General features: G+C 36.2%; 1 protein-coding gene and 1 long non-coding RNA gene across 9 annotated transcripts in view; one reads left to right on the top strand and one right to left on the bottom strand.

The window, feature by feature from the left end:
* Positions 1 to 17,962, bottom strand: part of LOC129417554 (molybdenum cofactor biosynthesis protein 1) — a 187,259-nt gene that overhangs the window by 80,047 nt on the left and 89,250 nt on the right. The window lies entirely within an intron of this gene.
* LOC129417556 (uncharacterized) lies at positions 5,925 to 8,157 on the top strand. Of its 2 annotated transcripts, XR_008635792.2 has the most exons (4): positions 5,925 to 6,039; positions 6,130 to 6,271; positions 6,484 to 6,609; positions 6,816 to 8,157. It is a non-coding gene; the product is annotated as an uncharacterized lncRNA (long non-coding RNA). The 2 variants fall into 2 exon arrangements; XR_008635791.2 differs by having other exon boundaries at positions 5,965 to 6,271.

The following is a 17,962-nucleotide window of genomic DNA, read 5'->3' as shown; positions in this document are numbered from 1 at the left end:
TTTTACACACACACACACACACACACTTACATTTATGGTGTATCTACATTATTGATGGAAATATATATTTTTTTCTTTTTGTCATTTGGTCTTGGTTTTGTGTAATGGTGAATGTGTGATTTGTTGGGTTTTTATGTCTTTTTTCAAAATTCAAATTCTCTCTTATTGGATGTGCAGTTCACTGTATTGATCTGTTTCAATCAAATAAAGTGTTTCATTGATTCATTCAAACTGTTGTCTCTCTTTGTTTCAACAACTTAAAACTTTTGAGTAAAGTTTACTTGAATATTTTAAGGCAATCGGTTTCCTAAGATTTCCTTAGTAATGTGAACACTTAGCCTTGTAAGGATAACTTGCCTTAATGAGTACTGCTAACTGAACATAACTCAGTTGTCTGAACTGACATTTCCTTAGTGACGGGAGCTAATTATTTTTAAGTTCACTGTACTACCATGACATGAGTTGTCTTGACTAACATTTTTTTTGTCATCATAACTAATGATTTTGCGTTAACTGTACTCAAGTGTACTACCATGATATGAGTTGTCCTAACACATTTCTTCTCAGCTACAACAACTTAAAAATTGATTGTCAACTTTACTTTAAAAATTTGAGGCAATCGGTTTCCTAAGTTTTTTTAAGTAAAGTCAACAAATTACATTTTACAGTGAAGGAAAATTAGACTTAAAAATATACTCATAAAAGTACAAGTACGCGAAAAAAACGACTTAATTACAGTAACGCAAGTAGTTGTAATTCGTTACTTCCACCTCTGACTGCTATATTGTTCCTGAGGAAAAACCGAAACAGACGTCGATGCATAGTTCGGTACAGTTGGCAACCAGTATTATTTACAACCAATACAATCAATGTATTATGTAAATGTTCCAGGATATGCAGGGTTCAGATCTAACCATGAGAGGTTTCTGTTCTTCCATGGACTTTCAAGGCCCAGAAATAGACAGAATTTTCATTTTTGTATTACCCAATCTATTAACACTTTCCCCGTCATTGACGAGCAGAGCCGGACAGTAACGGAGTACTTTACTTGAGTACAGTACTTAAGTACAATTTTGAGGGATCTGTACTTTACTCGAGTATTATTTTTGGGGAGTACTCATGACTTTACTCAAGTACATTTGAGAGGCAAATATTGTACTCTTTACTCCACTACATTTCTATCCATAACCGTGAGTACCCGTTACTTCTTCTAAAAAAAAGGAAAAAAAGAAAAATCTCAGAAACCCTCGATTTGTTGTTTCCCTTTTCTCAAACGTGATTGGATTGTGCAGGCGCCACTGATTGGGACAGCCTATCAGCTATCACCTTCAGCTTTCCGCCAAAGTCCCAATAGTCAGATTTAGATAAGAGAAGAAATCATGGACGAAACAATGGATGAAGACACAGCAGGTCCATCCTGGGAATGTGACAACCCGTGGCTGCACCTCGCCAGACTATTTTAATTTTCTAAACAAGTTAATGATAGTTTTCGCTTTAAGGGTTTGCTTTGTTTATCAAAACAGAGCTTCATCACCAAAAATTCAACCCCTTGAGAGCGGCAGGGATCACTGGTGATCCCGGATTATTGTTGTTCAAAATTCATTGCTCTTCAAAACATCACACTCTTACTTGATCTGGACAAACTCAGCATCACAAGACAGGTTTAAGACTCCAGCTTCGACATTTGACCACTGTTTGTTATTAAACTGGTTTGCAGTGACACAAATTTCTTAATTTATGCCAGGAGTGCAAAATAATTAATCTGAAACGTTCGTTATTATGAATAGAAATCATCAAACATTCATTCTCGTCTTCTCCGGTTTATTTGTATTCAAATACATAAAATATACAGAATCCACCAGGGCTATTAGTACAATGGTGCGCATATTTGAAGAAATAATGATTAATTATCACATGTTAGTAAAATATTTAGTCTTACAGAATAAGATTTCTATTCATTTTCCACTGAATTATGCGATCTGAAGAGCTCAAAGAGCGAACGGAGTGAGATGTGTGTCTCCTCTTCCGGATTTGTGTCAGATTTGACCTCAGAGCTCTATCATTTGCTGTACAGCTGTCAATCATCTCACATGGTTTAATGTGCACTGTGGCAGTAGTAATGCAAAATTAAAAAAATTTACTCTTGTACTCTTGATACTCAAGTACTTTTAAAAACAAGTACTTTTTACTTTTACTTGAGTAGACATCTGACTGCAGTACTTTTACTTGTACTTGAGTAAAATTTAGCAAGGGGTAACTGTACTCTTACTCAAGTAATGAACCTGTGTACTCTGTCCGCCTCTGTTGACGAGTTATCTCGTCAATTAAGAGAAAACGCTTTACTGCCAATGACGAGAATATACGGCTTTCCGCAATACCGCTATTATCCACTAGGTGGATAACTTCCGCAACTTTTACAACCTAGAAGTAACAACTGACATGAAAGAGAAAGAACTCCGGATATGTTTTAAAGATTGTTCTGCATCTGATCTCTATCAAAAGTCCTTCGCAAAAATTGAAGTATCTCAGCTTTTTGCTCAAAATTTCGTGTTTTTGAAGAAACCTACCCATAAATGAGAGGTGATAAAAGAGAACTAATAAAGGTAGGATTAAACTTTTTTTAAAGCAGAGGGTCTGTTCTTTCATTTGATATATTGTGTTTATTTATTTAAAGAAGAACATTTTCTGGAAAGCATTACACTTTTGTGAAAATCATGAAAAATGCTGGTGCTGGCTGGCAACTTTTTTTTAAAAACACTGGCGGGGAAAGAGCTGAGAAAATAAGCATATTAATATATTCTACATGAACATCATTATACTGGATTTGTTTTACTCTATCAAAATATACTACAACACCATAAGTCTAAAATAATGTTTTTATTAAGGTCAAATTGATGTACTGTGGTGTTTGTATCACATTTCTCCAAATCCTCACAAACACTGTTGTTGATATCTGGAAATGAAGAGTTTCGTTGCAAAACGAGATAACTCTGTTTTTTTAATTGTTCAGAAATCTTGTTTTTTTAGTTGTGCATTCAAATTAATATCAATTCAACTGCAGTTGGTTTGTTTTGATTTAAACCTTTATAACTTAAAAAATACATCTAAGTAGCACCATCAAACAAAATAATAACATGATAACATAATAATAAACATGTTTTGACAAAAATGTAAAAAAATTGATTTATCTTGTTTTGCAACGAAACTCTTCAAATGTCTTATCCAATCCTGGTTCTCATAACGTTTCCGATTCCACTTTCAAAGTTCCTGCTCAATTCAGTTCTAGGTCAGGCCTGGGTTTTATCCATATGAATGTGAGAAGTTAGCGCCCAAAAATGGACTTGCTGTGTATTTGGGCAAAAAACACAATGTTGCTGCAGGGAGCGGTTAGTCAATATGGTCTTTGGTACCTTCAATTTGTGCTTTTCGGTAGAGAGAAAGGTCACGCATTGACAACCGGTATTGTACTGGTCACAATACTCCATGGGCTACGAATTCACAAGTCAGAGTTCTCCACTTGAACTTTGTCACTCAGCTACCTGCGAAATATCGTCGCACGAGTTTCCGAAAATCTAGTGTGACCGGCCCTTGAGTCAAATGAATGCTTTGCATATGTGTAAAAACCCAGGAGTATGAGAGTGAGGGAGAGCAGGTTTGCAACCTCCTATAAAACATAAAGAAGAATAAAAAGAGAGAGTGTTCAGCTTTTTTTAAAATTTTCACAAAAGTTAGGCTTTTATAAGTAGGGTGAAAGTGCCAAATAGTAACATCGGAATATGGATTGCTGTAAAAATCGTCATTGGTATAGAAGTGTTTCTCTTAACTGACGAGATACAATCAGTGGATAAAAATGTCGGGGCTTGTTAATACTACGCTCTAAAAAAATCCTGGGTTATTTTTTCTACCCAAATGTTGGGTTAATTTTTTTGGGTTATTTTCGCAGTCTTGGGTAGTTTTTTGGGTAGTTTTATGTAACCCCACCACTGGGTTATTTTCTGGGTAATTTTCACTGAGAGTGGAATCAATACACCCCCTTCCCCACCCGGACTCAACAACCCAGCTCATTGGGTCAAATCAACTCGGCGCAGATTCAGGTGCAGCACACGGGCTGACTGAATTTGAGGTGGATGCAACGCACACTAATATTTGGAGAAATAAGGTTCGTATCAACATATTTATTCATATAACATATATTTTTAAACCTATTTATACACGTATCATAATACCGAGGGCTATATAAAGACGTAAGTGCCATTACATTCAGTTTTACATGGCATTAAATACGCCGCCAGCTTCGTTCGTTTAGGTTGACTTGTTTGATATGCCCGTTGAATAGTAAATACATTTTCTACTGTTTTTGTTTAATGTTTTAAACGTCCCCTTTGGACAAAGCCTTAAGTTTTTTTCTTAACTAACGTTATATGACGACATTTACGTTACTTCAAAGCCCAGTTAACTGTTAACTTAAAACGAGATTAATGTAAGTTAAAGTAAATGCATTCTTTGCTTTTTCAGATTATTAAAATGAGATTTTTGACAATTACAGCCCGTAACAAATCTCTGGTAATTATTTTCTGAAAACCATTTTTTGTACACGAACAGTTAAAGCAGCCCATCCCCCGCTGTACAGCAGTGCTGCTGGGTCAAAACAACCCAATTGCTGGATCATCTGTCGCGTGGATTTTGGATCGTCAGCAGGACTTTACAAGCAGACATTCTTCAGCGGTTCTTTTCTGGTGAAATAAAGGTCTGTATTTGTCTTTGTATCATTCAATCGATACTTATTGGCAAAAGTGTTGTCCAACAACGAGGGCATTTCATTACGTTTAGTCAACAACATCAGTCGAGTGCTTGAAATAACTTTTTGTGAGCAGATGCGCGTTTTTTACCACAAAACGGGGTAATGTTGGACAATATATTTAATATGGTAATAATGGCGATTAACATTGGACTATAATTATACTTTATTATTATGAGTATAGACCGTTCATCGGACGCACGCGTGTCGCGGGTACGCAACTATGCGTCTGGTCTTTACTTCCGGTATAATGGTCTGACTAGTGCCTCAAATGAATTCTGGAACAAATTAACTCTTCAAAAATAACAAATGTTTTGGTTTCCTAAAGGCAGGGGGAAACGGCGATAGCCGATTTGTAGTTAACATTGTATACATTTTAATACACATTTTACTTAGCAACGTTAGCTCAGTGTAGTTTTTATACGCTTTAGCTATGAAATAAGAACTGACGTAATTTACTTGTTGTTTATTTTGCTTGGTATCAGAAATTAACTACTCTAAAAATACTTTGTTGTTATTTATTCTTAGCCGAGTTTACCGGAAGTTGTTTATAAATGACAAGATTCAACTAACTTTAATATGTCCATTAAAGCCTAAGTTAATCACACTCTGTGACATTCAAATCTGCGTCCGTGCTTATCCAGCGAAAGCAGTTTACGTGTATGAAACAAACATTCAGATATATGTTATTCCAGTACTTATTCCAGAAGTACTGGAATAAATCTTTATAGTTCAGATATAAACACTGCTGTCAAAAGAGATTAAATCGTCTTTTCGACAGTGACAATGCTTCAAATATAGTTTCTCTTTAGTACAACATTAATGCCAGCAGGTGGTGACAAGTGAATTTAAGGCGGGGTGCATGATCTCTGAAAGCCAATGTTGACTTTTGAAATCACCTAAACAAATGAATGAGTATGAATGGTTTATTACAGAGGTGGCGAACGTCGGTCCTGGAGAGCCGCAGTCCTGCAGAGTTTAGCTCCAGCTCTAATCAAACACACCTGAACAGGTAATCAAGGTCTTAAGAGTTACTAGAAACCTTCAGACGGGTGAGGTTTAATCAGGGTTGTAGCTAAAAGCGGCAGGGCTGCGGCTCTCCAGGACCGATGTTCGCCACCCCTGGTCTATTATCTATATTGATAGACAAAAATGCATCACTTACAGCTAAAAGTTTGTGTTTTTCTGTTTTAGGTGGTCTGAGTTTTCATGAGTTTCCTAGGCTAACTACCCCAGGCATGGTATGTTAATATACTGTCTTTATCATATGGTAACAAGAGTTTTATTTAGTCTTTTTTAAGAAGTTTTTTTTTTGTTATTTTTGCATTTAGATTGCACAAGACTTGTACACATTACACCAGGATGCAGCTCCAAAACTCTTAGAGAAATGGCTCCCTTGATATACCGATAGGATCTTGCATTTTTCTAAACCAGAAGCAAAGCTTCCATGTTCAGTTGAGGAGATGACACAAGGTAAAGTTTCTCCACTATTTTGATATTATGGGCCAGATTTACTAATATCAATTTAATAAAGGCAGCCACTGATAAATTAATGAAGAAAATTTTTGGCAATAATTGCTGTTGGGAGATTTAGCACTTTCTCCACTCATCTTCATTTATTTGAAATGCCAGACATTTAACCAACATTATCTGAACATATTGCTTTTCAATTTCTGCCGCTACAGATGCAAAGGGATATCTTGCATTAAAGCTGCTCCCTGTTTTGCTTCCACCTCCACCCTTCAAAACTGCCAGAAAAAGTCCGGGCCAGAATTGATGATGGCAAAAAAGCTTTCATCGACATTCAGCCTGTAAGTACAAATCAAGAAATTTACTTTAATACTTTATTTACCAAGTATTTAAATAAACTACCATTCAAAAGTTTGGGACATTATGTTAGTGGCTGTCTTAAAGTGGGCAAGATCAATGTGTAATAACTCCCAAACCCATCACCCATACCCACACCCTGACACCCCCCAAGTTTCACCTTAACTCATTTGCACTGTGTGTCCTTTAGGTTGGAACAAATATGATGGAGTACCTCCAGCAGGCTGAAGCATCAGGACTTTACCCTTATTTCCTGTCACTTGAAAATGGACACGAGAAAATGAGTCCCAGGCATTCGTCATCCTTGGAGGAGAAACTTTGGACAAGGCACTTAGATTGGGGTAGTAAAAGCACTACATTCTTGCAAGTAAATGACAAGAGGTTTTTTGAATAGACTGGGTTTCAGGTACAAGAGTTATCATTTTAGTTTTTTTTACAGACTTAAAGGTGCTCTAACCGAATCTGTGTGACGTTACTTTTTGTTGATGTTTGAACTGTTTTCAAACAAACGGAGCATAGCTAACTCCTCCCCTCCCTTCCGTGCTTTCATGAACGCGCCCAACCCTCACCCCCAAATCCTTCTTGTCGTTAATTGGCTGGAACACTTTGTTATCCTTTCTGATGGTAGGTTTGGCCACTTTATTTTTATTGCAGTTTGTGGAGCCTGGGCTGTCTACAGAGATCGCGTTTTTACAGTTTGATCAGCAGACAGGCAGCAAGCAGATAGTGAGGAGATGTTTGCTGTATGTAACAAAAAATGTTTTATGGTCTAAAACACGTGAATTCGCTTAGAGCACCTTTAAGGAAGAGTATTACTTGCTGAATATTAATGACATGTTTATGAAATGTTACACTGGCAAAATGCTGTATTTCATAGTTTTTTTTGTGTGTGTTCAAAATGTAGACTAAAACAATACTGCTTTGTAACAAACAGTTGTTCTTAAAGGTATTTTATGAATTTCATGAATTTTTTTAAAATGTTAAAACATATAGGGGCGGTTTCACAGACAAGGATAAGACTAGTCCTAGACTAAAGTAAATGTAAGAGCTGTCCAAACTGAAAACTACTTGCACTGACATATCTTAAAATTCATCAATGCCCTTTGTTTTCCCTCAAAATGTTTTCCACCCCTTACACTTTTGCAATTAGAGGCAAGTGAAGAAATTGTTTAAAAATGGAATTTTATTATTTATTGTATTTATAGTTTTGTATGATCTCCTGAATTTTTGATTGAGCTATTGTGTACAAAGTGTACGTTACACACATTGAATTTGTTACATTACACAAAGTGTAATATGCTAAAAAATATTAATGAAAAATAAAGTTAATACAATGTTGACCTGTTTGTTTATCTTGTGGTTTTTAATTTTAAATGATAATCTTAAAAGGAATAAAAATAACCCTATATACATTTTTAACCCATTTATGAAGTCAAATTAACCCATCATTTTAGTAAAAAATAACCCAAGTTTTGGGTAGAAAAACAACCCATTGGCTGGGTTAAAATTATTAACCCAACTTCTTGGGTTAATTTAACCCCATATGGGTTCTGCCCTATATTTACCCAGCAGTTAGGTTAAAAACAACCCAATTTGGGTTGTTTTTAACCCATTGTTTTTTAGAGTGTATAACAAGCTGATTAGCTCAATCGCGTGTGTTATATTGAGAGACATTTAAAAGATTCTGAGAGGGAGAGAGAGAGAGAGAGAGAGAGAGAGAGAGAGAGAGAGAGAGAGAGATTTGATTTTTAACACCTTTATTACAATAGACAAATCATGTCAATCATTTTATAATAATTCATCATTAACAATTTCACACAATTTCACACAATGCCCCTTTACAACACCAAATTAATTCAAACTTCATAAGATCATGCATTGCTTTATAATACTTAAAATCTATTAAAATTCTAGATTTCACAGAATTACCAAACACAGCTTCTAAACTATTACAAACACCTTGATCAACTTTCTCTTTTCTTGTAATATAAATCGCCATTTTTGCCTGACCTAAAATAAAATTGAACAATTGACATTGATACTTGTGTCTCTGAGAATATTTAAAACCGCAAATTAACATCTTCATTGAGAAACACTCATTGAAACAATTAAAAAGTCTTTTTAAAACAATAAATAACGGTTCCAATCTTGAACACTGCATAAAAGCATGAAAAACAGTTTCCCTTTGTAAACAAAAAGGACAATTCTGATCAGTGACAGGATTAATTATGGAAACAAATGGATCACTACAATCTGGGCTGATAGACCCCAAAGAGTAATCTGTTAACAATTTCAACTCATTTACAGAAAGGGCTGACTTCCATTTATCAAGTACTCTGGCAACCAAACGGGTAGATCTCACCCCCAGCTGTTCAGTCATTAAGTTCACGTCTTTAAAATCAGCTCCTGCTATCCGTTGTACATGTCCAATAGTTAAAATTCCAGTGTTAATAAGGGTCTCTTCTGTCATAGAATAACCCAGATCTTTGGACAAATCAAAACGTGACCCAAAAATTAATAGCTCTTGCAGCAACCAAAACAAAGAGTTCACAGTTCTTTTCCTTGGTACTTCAAACAAAGCCCAAACTTTAAAAAGATTCCGATAAAAAACAGGAAATTTCAAGAGTTTTAACTTTTGAGGATCCATCCAAAATAAGGCTTTATCCAGCCCCAGTCCTTCAAACTCCCTCAATAAAGAGAGAGATACAATCCTCCAGTTTGCATTTTCTGAGTTTTTTAAAAGTCTTTGTATGACTTGAATTCGAAAAGCTGCTATTCGACTTAGCAAATTTACTAGTCCATGGCCTCCTCCTTCCTTAGGAAGGTACAGTACATGTTTTGGCACCCAGTGCAGCTTATCCCAGAAAAAGTCTATTAAAATTGACTGGATCTTCTTAAAAACTCAGCTAGGGGGTCTACGCAAATCAAGCGATGCCAGAGAGCAGAGGCAATCAAATTATTAATAATCAATATTCGCCCCTTGTAAGACATTTTCGGAAGCAAAAACTTCCACTTATTTAAACGCCCTTTTACCTTTTCAATAACATCTTCAAAATTTTTCTTAACAACATTCTCATTTCCCAAAAAAACTCCCAAATATTTAAAACCATCCTTGGCCCATTTTAGACCAGCTGGAAGAATGGGCTCACCACATAACCAACTCCCAACACTTATGGCCTCGCTTTTTTGCCAATTTACTTTTGCTGAAGAAACACTTTTAAACTCTTCCATTAAATGCATCATCTTGTTTACATCATTTTGGTCTTTAATTAATACCACCACATCATCAGCATAAGCTGATAATTTAACAGTATAAGTGGAATTCGGCATAACCACACCTGACATCTCCGCTCTTAATTTATTCAAAAGAGGTTCTAAGGCTAACGTGTAGAGCAAACCAGATAATGCACAGCCTTGTCTAACCCCTCTTAAAACCTTAAAGGGAGAGCATAAGTCACCATTTATTTTCAACATACTCTCAACGTCACAATACAAGGCTTTAATCATTGATATAAAATTAGGACTAAAACCAAAAGCTTCAAGAACATTCCACAAATAACTGTGCTCGACTCTGTCGAAAGCTTTTTCTTGGTCGACTGAAATTAAACCAAAATCTGAAAAAGTCTTTCCATTATCCAAAATATCTCTAATAAAAGAAATATTATCAAAAAATTTCTGGCCAGGGACACAATAAGTCTGATCTGAATGAATAATTTGATCTAAAACTTCACCTAATCTATTTGCCAAGGCTTTCGACAATAGTTTATATTCATTACATAACAAACTTATAGGCCTCCAATTCTTAATCTCACTTAAATCTCCCTTTTTCGGGAGTAAAGTAATGATTGCTCTACGGCAGCTCTTTGGTAACTGTCCATCAATTAAACTCTGATTAAGAACTTCTAACAAATCTGGACCAACCTCTGCCCAAAAAGCTTTATAAAAATCTATTGAAATGCCGTCAATCCCAGGCGTTTTTCCATTTTCCATACTTTTAAGAGCTCTCTCTAGTTCCTCCATCGACAGTACTTTGCTAATTTTAGCATTTGCCTCTTCAGATACCTGTGGCATGCTTTCGAGAAAAACATTGCTCAGACCTTGTGTTTCCAGTAATTCACTCTTATATAACTCCTTGTAAAACTTAACCGCTCTCTTCCGAATATCTACAGGATTAAGCAAAAAAACTCCCGTTTCAGAGCGTAGAGCATGAATAAATCTATTTTGACCATTTTTCTCTCCATATTAAAAAATAATTTCGAAGGTGCATCCATGGACTCAATACTCTGAAAACGTGATCTGATTATAGCACCTTGTGTAGTTAAATCCAACAATTCAGTCAAACAAGCTTTCTTTTTCCTAAAAGATTCTACAAGAGTTTCATTTTTTGTCAAAAAAAGTTCTTGGAGTTTAACTAAATCTTCTTCTAACTTTCTTATGGACTCAAACTTATCTTGTGTAACGTTGAGAGTATATTGTTGACAAAGTTGTTTAATTTGAGCTTTTACAAACTCCCACCACTGCTGTAAAGTTTGAAAAGAAGACTTCATGAATCGTGCATTTACCCAAAAAGACTTAAAAACATCCTTAAAATGTTTATCACCTAACAATGTATTATTAAAATGCCAATAGGCACTTTTCGGTTTTACACAATCAACAAAAAACTCACATTTTACCATGCTGTGATCGGAAATTCCAACTGGGCATATTAAACAATCTTTAAAAAAATTCAATTGATGCTTGAAACCATAAAATCGGTCTAATCTTGCCAAAGATAGCCTACTTTCATATGCATGTACCCAAGTGTATTGTCTTTGTGTATAATGAAAATTCCTCCAAATATCAATAATGTCATGAGATTTCATTAACTGAACTAACCTCTTACGTGACTGCATATGTGGCTCAACATGATTCCTGTCTAAACCATTTTCAGTGCAATTAAAATCTCCCCCCAATAATAAAAAACTATCTGAATCACAATCACTTAAAGTTTTGCACAGAGTGTTTAAAGCAACACTATGTAGTTTCCATGTAAAAATGACTTACAGCTCCCCCATGTGGTTGAAAAGCGCAACAGTGCCTGGTATCAGACACTCTTCTGCAGGCAGTGGGAGGGGCGGGGCTGTGTGCTCTACCCTCCACCGCCACTTTCAGAGTGTGCTTGTAGCAGCTAGGAGGCTGCTCAGGTTGCAGCAACAGTACAATTTGTCCAGTTAAAAGTTGTTCTATCACTGAAAAATTTTTTAGAGACATTATTTAAAGGTCAAAAAACTACATAGTGTTGCTTTAAGAATATCATTCTTATAATTGCAGCATTTGGAGCATAAACACAAATTAATATAAAAGAAACACTGTTTTCATAAGAAACATCAACTTTTAAAAGTCTACCTTTAATAATTTCATCAACTTTAAAAGATGTAGGTATAAAACTTTTCGAAAACAAAATAGCAACTCCACCGCTCAACGAGGTGGAATGGCTTAAAACTGGTAACCCATCAAATTCCATCGCCCAATCTGAAGCATTTGATAAATCACTTTGGGTTTCTTGCATAAATAAAATATCAATCTTCTTTTGTGTCATTATCTCAAACAACTGTGCTCTTTTCCTACTGTCCCTTGCTCCATTAATATTCAAAGAAGCAAAATTTATGACTCCCATAAATAGGAAAAGAAAAAACTCCCACCATAACAGGGAGAGTAAACACGAAGTAGAAAAATAACCCTAACCATTTTGACTATTTTCGCTGAATTCTGATTGAGCATTTAGTCTGGTAAGTATCTTTTTTAAACGATAACCTTCTTGGTCGGTAAAGCAGTTCTCACTCCTAAAAGTTTTTGCTTTCTCAATGAATTGCATTATATCTGGAAAGAATTCTTCAATTTTAACTCTCCTTACATTTTTTGTCACTTTTAAAAACTCTTTGATGTCAGCAACACTATATACTCAACTGGAGAATCCACCCTGTGGTAAGCTACCTGAAATACTACATTCAGAGGCTTCACTGTCACTTTCTGTGTCTGTATGGCTCACCTCCCGAACATCAAGTCTTTTAATCGGTTTGCAAGTTTTGCGTTTCTCTAACTTTCTTTTCTGGGGAGTTTTAAATGAATGATCCTCCAATTCAAGCACAGATTCTTCAATATCCTCATTCATCGCGCTCTGATCGTCAGATTCAACCATACTATTGACCTCTTCCGATTCAATCGTTCGAGCTGCTGTTGTCATAGCGCTCTCTAAGAGAGTTTCATTCTCTTTGTCTTCAGCAACCGCTAATTTTGCACTTTCAACTGGTTTTACTGTTGTCGTCTCATTTACGTTTTTTCCACATCTATTAATGCAGCGGGCGCACAAACGACACTTGTTCCCGGCCTTTCCGCATCTACAGCGGGAGTTACGTTCTGCAAATCTCTCACAATTGTACTCAAAGCAACTATATCTTGAACTGTCTCGGCGCTTTTATTTGTTTCATCCACTTTCCTGGGACAATTGCGTACTTGATGTCTATTTTCTCCACAACCAAAACACTTCATTGTGTTTGTTGTGGCGAAAATAACATAATTGAAATTCTCATGATGAAAATTTAGAGTTAAATCCAATTCTTCAACATTATCTTTTAGAATCATATAGACATAATGTCTAAACGACACCACATGTTTCAGAAGAGAAGACTTTACCCCAATTGGAATCATCTTTATTGTTGACACCAATCTACCATATCTGGAAAGCATCTCCGCTAAAACCTCATTCTTAATAAAGGGTGGCACGTTAGCTAACGTTACCCTTTTCGAAGGTGTAGAAAGAGGAAGCACCTGAGCAAAAGTGCCGCAAATATCAACACCAGTCTCCACCAGTTGATTCCCCAAATCAATCGTCTTAACGAAAACAACAACAGCACCATTCATCCGCGATGCAGACAGGATATTTCCATAACCAATTAACGTCCCTATAGCTAAGCTACATTCTTCAACACTGAAAACTGAGTCAATTTTTACCGCATGCCGTCTCTTTAAAAACCAGAGATTTTGCACACCTGGAGACACCATGCTCCCAGTATGCAATAAACTGGGAGCAGAGAGCCCAGCGAATTGACCACTTTACCAACAACCACAAAGACAACACACCACCAAACAACACAAAAAACAAACACACATAAAAAAGAAATAGAAAATAAGCACTCGTACCTCACACTCTCCAAACGCTTCACGCAAACGCTCCCCGCACTCACTCCGCACATGCGCACAGACAGAGAGAGAGAGAGAGAGAGAGAGAGAGAGAGAGAGAGAGAGAGAGAGAGACTTTTGACTTTTAAGAGCTCTTTTAATTTACACCATTTTTTACCTTACAAAATCATGTACAAAAAATTTTAAAAATAAATAACATTTCACCAGTCAAACAAAAAATTATCATATTCATCAATTGTCCCTAATGCATCTCTCACACCCCACCTCATCATGAAAAAGGTTACATTATCCACTTGTTTGTAATATGCATATTCAATTTTTACCCTGTATTCTACTAATGATTTAAAAAGAGACAACAACTCAACATCTTGACCTGAGTTTTTACATTGATGCGTTTTTAAAAAGGCTAATTTTGCTTGACCTACTAAAAAGTTGGCCAGCACACACTGTTCACGCCATGCCTGTTTATACTTACACCCAAATATAAAAAGGGTATTTGTAAAAGAGAACCCCAATTTTGAAAATATTTGTTGTAAAAGTACAAAAAGTGTAACCAACCTATAACATTCACAAAAAAGATGAAATATTGTTTCAGGAGCTTTACAAAAAGAACACTCAGGTAAAACCATTTCATTAAATTTAGAAACAAACATATTTGTAGCCAGTGCACTATGAAGTACTCTCCACTGTAAATCACCACATTTCTTAGGAATAGGATGCTTATACAAAACTCGCCATGAGGGATTGACATCTTTAGGGGCAGAAAAATAAGACCTCCATTTAGTATCTATCCTTTCCTTCAACTGGCAAGCGTGCTCAGATTTAACACAAATATGATAAACAGTTTTCTTCTCTATAGCTTGGAAGTCCAAAACCTCAAAACCCTTTAGTAGAAAACCCTCAGTGTTCTCTTCCAATCCTACATTCTTCGGGACAACTTCTAATGCAGGAAATGTCTTCAGAATTAGACCATCAGTTAAGACAGAATCTATAAATAACATAAAATCTGAGGGGAAACCAGCTTTGAAACGCTTAACAATCCCTTCAACTGTTCTCACTGACCTGATCCCAACCTGATCAGCAAGTGACTGTGCCGTGCGCCACTGACCTCTTGTTATATCAAGCAGGTCTATAACTCTGTTATCAAAATGTTTGTAAATGCAGGAATAACTAGAGTCTGATAATGGGGGCTGTACTTTAAATAGTGGGTTGAAAAACAAGGGTTCTTTACACCCATAATGTTCATCATCCACTCTTGATAATTTTAGCAAGCTCTTAAAAATTCTACCAGTCACCTTGTCAATGACCCCTTCCCAGTTCTTTTCCATATACTGGTCGGTTCCAAGATAAATACCAAGTATTTTAATACCATCTTGGACCCATTTACACTGCTTTGGCAGCTGTGGAGGTCCTGTATCATGCCAATCACCAATTAAGAAAGATTCACATTTTTCCCAATTTATACGTGCAGAAGTAGCTTTCTGAAAAACATTTAAACAAGAAATCACATTGTCAACATCATTTGAATTCCTAATTATCAGAGTAACATCATCAGCATATGCTGTGAGTTTTACATGGGGAATTTTAGGGTATCCAGGGACCCCAACACCATATAGTCTCTCTCTCAGCAGTCTTAATAAAGGCTCAATAGAAATAGCATAGAGTAAACCTGACAGAGGACACCCTTGTCTTATTCCTCTTGTCACTAAAAAAGGTCTTGTTAATGTGCCATTTACTCTTAACATGCTATAAACATCAGTATACATGAGCTTAATGAAAGACACAAAACGTTGACCAAATCCAAAAGCCTCAAGAGTTTTAAATAAATAAAGATGGTCCACTCTATCAAAGGCTTTTTCTTGATCTAAAGCCAGAAAACCTATGTCCAGGTTATGTCTTTTTGCCACTGCAATTATATCCCGAACCAAAAAAAGATTGTCAAAAATGGTTCGGTTAGGAATACAGTACGACTGGTCATTTTGAATAACAGTTTCTATGCAGTCCTTCAGTCTGTTGGTCAAAACTTTTGAGAAGATTTTGAGATCCACACACAACAAGGAAACGGGGCGCCAGTTCTTTAAATAACCAAGATCTCCTTTTTTAGGGATCAAAGTCAATACCTCTCTCCGCCAACTTAGAGGAAGAATCTTTCTTTTAATGCTTTCCCCAAAAACATTGTGCAGATCCTGAACAATTAAGTTCCAAAAAGCTTTATAGAACTCTGCTGGAAGGCTGTCCAACCCAGGTGACTTTGCAGAATTTAGCTCCTTAACAGCTTTCGAAAGTTCAGCCATTGATAAAGATCTCTCAAGATCCGTCTTATCCTTCTCTGACAATTGTGGTAAATCATTTAAAAGTACATCAACTTCTACTTCATTGCATGGCTCTGAACGATATAAATCTTCATAAAAAGCAATAGCCGAAGCATTAACTTCAGTTTGTTCTGTTAATAATCTTCCATCTGGGAGTTTCAATTGATGAAGATATTTATGCTCTCTTGGCTTTTTTTCAAGTCCAAAGAAAAAAGCAGTAGGAGAATCCATATCATTTAAGCGGGTAAACTTAGCCCTTAGAAGCGCTGTTTTGCCTTGCTCTTCAGCCAAGCTACGTAGGAGAAATTTATTCCTCTCAAAAAAATCACTTGAAAAAGAACCCGTAGTATGATTACTGCTTTGTCCAAGAATTTCTTGCTCAATAGCTTTCATTCTTCCTATTAGAGTGCTCCTGCTGTGTGCAGTATACTGCTGACAAAATTTTTTAATCTGCACCTTGCCCACATCCCACCATTGACTTATTGATGGGAAATTAACTCTCTTCTCTCTCCAAGCACTCCAAAAAAGGTGAAAAGAGTGGATAAAGCAGTGATCCTGAAGTAGCCTAATATCAAAGTGCCAGAGTGACTTATAAGATTTGGTGGACTCAACAGAAACAGTCATAGAAATATAATGATGATCTGAGAGAAAAGTAGGTGAAATAGAATTCCTAAAAAATCTTCCCCTATGACATGCTTCAGTATAGAAACGATCAAGCCTAGCTCCAGACATATTATTTGAGTTTACTTTTAGCCAAGTATACTGTCTAAGCCTAGGGAATGCTTCTCTCCACAGATCAACAAAGTTATATGTATCAACTACACCTTTAAGGGTTTTAGCTGAACAAGGATGAGGTTCATTGTGATTCCTATCCAACTCCTGATTTAAAGTACAATTGAAATCCCCCCCCCAACATGATAATATTGTTCTGGGGACACTGTTCCAACGCATCTGACAATTTTCCAAAAAAATCTATGCGTTCCCTACCTTCATTTGGAGCATACACATTAAACATAGAAAAACTTGTTTCACTCACAGTAACATCCACCCTTAATAATCTTCCTGGTAATATATCAAAACTCTTAAAAATACCACTGACTTGCGGTGAAAACAAAAATGCAACCCCTGCACTAATATTTGTACCATGGCTCAAAAACACATTACCCTTCCAATCATTAATCCACTGTGACTGGTTTCCCAGATCTGTATGAGTTTCCTGAAGTAAGATCACATCCCCTTTTTAAAAGTTAAAAAATTAAAAAGGTCATTCCTTTTTGTTGTACTCCGACAACCATTAATATTTAAAGACCCAATATTAAGGAGCGTCATAAAAATTATTATAAAGGGGTATAAAACGACCCACCGCATTTTATTTATAACACTTTTCATGACCTCAATGTTTTTTCAACCGTGAATTTAAAATTTTTCTCACATTGCTAACAAACTTCTTAAGTCTATAGCGTTTTGGTTGGTCAAGTTCTTCCAAAGTCGTTTTGCGCAAAGCAATGGTAGCAGACTCAACAAAAAGCTCCAAATCTGGAAAATATTTCTCCAATTTAGGCTTTCTCTGATTCTTTGTGACATCAAGAAAATTACTTAACTGCTGAACTGTATAAATAGGAGCTCTTAAATGTGCAGTATTCTCAACTGAATTACCTTGAGAATCTGCATCATTTTCCTCTCCAATATCTGGACATTCACCATCAGAATCAATTTCAGACAGGTTCATCCGCCCTCTGTGACAACAACTCTGCATCGCCCTGTGACAGACAACTGCTTTGTGACTGCGAGGCTTCAAGCTCACCCTGCTCTATCGGGTTTAAATCACTATCCACCTCAACAAGCT

Source organism: Misgurnus anguillicaudatus, unplaced genomic scaffold (assembly GCF_027580225.2).
Source record: "Misgurnus anguillicaudatus unplaced genomic scaffold, ASM2758022v2 HiC_scaffold_28, whole genome shotgun sequence".
Classification (NCBI taxonomy): Eukaryota; Metazoa; Chordata; class Actinopteri; order Cypriniformes; family Cobitidae; genus Misgurnus; species Misgurnus anguillicaudatus.
Note: the sequence above shows the minus strand (reverse complement) of the source record. Positions and strands in the feature narration are given on the sequence as shown.